Below are 1766 nucleotides of genomic sequence, written 5' to 3' on the forward strand. Positions count from 1 at the left end.
TTTCTTTTTTGTATTTTTGTACATGTTCCAAATTTCCTATCATAAATATATACTATAATAATCAGAGAAAAAAATATTTTAAAACTAAACAATATTAAGTGTTTCAAACATTTGCATGTATTTATTTCCAGAAACTGAATAGAATTATAGATATCATTTTGTATTCTACCTCTGAGGCTATAACATAATTGTCTTTAATTTGTTACAACAAATCATAAAAAGAGATGACATTAAAATACTAACATTCATGTTTAAATAATTAAAGAGCTATTAAAATAATTGCATCTAATTTCCACTTCTGAGAAGATCCTTTTAACTTAGAGCTAAAGCACTGAATGATCCCTTTAAATGAATGGTCTCTAAGCATATGTGCCATAAGCATATACCTAGAACTGGAGGCCATAAGACCAAAGTCTACAAGGGCTCCTAGTAGAAAGAATCAGGCTCCAAGAATCTGTATGTGGCTCCAAGAATCTGTATGTGCCTCCCAGAGGCTGAAAACAAGACAGATTCTGAGTCCTAAAAGGGATTTCCCCCTCCAAGAATCTGTATGTGCCTCCCAGAGGCTGAAAACAAGACAGATTCTGAGTCCTAAAAGGGATTTCCCCTCTGACAGAAGTCAGGGGAAACTGAGAACAGACAAGTTCCTATAGGTCACATTTTCATTCACTTAACAAATATATTTGAGTGGCTGTTGTATGTAATGCACCATGTCAGGTGTTAGGAAGACAATGATGAACAAGACAGACATCGTCCCTACCTTCTTAAACATTTACATTCTATCAGAGGATAAAAGCATTAAACAGTTAATTATATAATAACTACATTATATATTAAGTGACTAATTATATGAATACTAGGTATATAATAACTATTCTAATTGTTATAAGTGCTATAAAAAAGCATAGAATTCTATGAAGCTACATAATTGGGGCAGCTGACTTATATGAGGATTATCAGAAAGGCAACTTCAAAGAAATGATGCTTTCACTGAGACCTGAAGAAGATGGATTGCCAGGGAGGGGGGAACCACATGTACAAAGGCCCTTTATCAGAAAGGAACATGGAGCACTCAAGGAACTAAAAGAAGGCCAGTATGACTAGAAAGCAGAAAGCCATAGCATGCACAAAACAGTCCTGGGTCCACTCTGGCCCTTCTTCAGCTGTACCCTTCCCGTGGAGCGAAGAATTCACAGGGCCAAAGGGGCATGCCCATCTGAAGCCTGTACCTTGCTTCTTTCTAGAATATATTCTGGGTACCATGAAATTCTCTGCCCAAATGTCTCTGAACATGCTTCCAGGGCCTTGCAAGTCTCCTTCTAGGCCTGTCCTTTTGAATGTGGACCTAGTTACTGGTGTGCACACTCCTGGGTCCACAAGTTGTCCAAAGGGCAGCTATTTATCAGGGATGTGAAATGTACGGTTTTGGGTGATCACATATGGACACGTGAGGCACCTGTGATGCTCAATGGAACCTGGGATGGGAAAAAATGTTAGAAGGGCCAGGGCTTGGGGCTCAGCTCTCCCTGGGCCAGAGACTTCATGTCTGAGAATTCTAAATGCAGACCTGACTGACCTTCTAGAGGAATCATGAATATATATTTATCAAAATAGGAGGATATTACTTATTTTTGTATTTGTCTCTTAGCTTATTTTATAACTTAAACATTTAGAAATTTGGTATATGAGTCTCCATATTTCAGCGTGGTGGATGTTAGGATGACCCTGACCTTATCTGTAAGTCTTATTTTGATTTTTTTTTTTTT

The sequence above is a fragment of the Propithecus coquereli genome, unplaced genomic scaffold (genome assembly GCF_000956105.1).
Source record: "Propithecus coquereli isolate 6110/MARCELLA unplaced genomic scaffold, Pcoq_1.0 Scaffold12, whole genome shotgun sequence".
NCBI classification, from domain to species: Eukaryota; Metazoa; Chordata; class Mammalia; order Primates; family Indriidae; genus Propithecus; species Propithecus coquereli.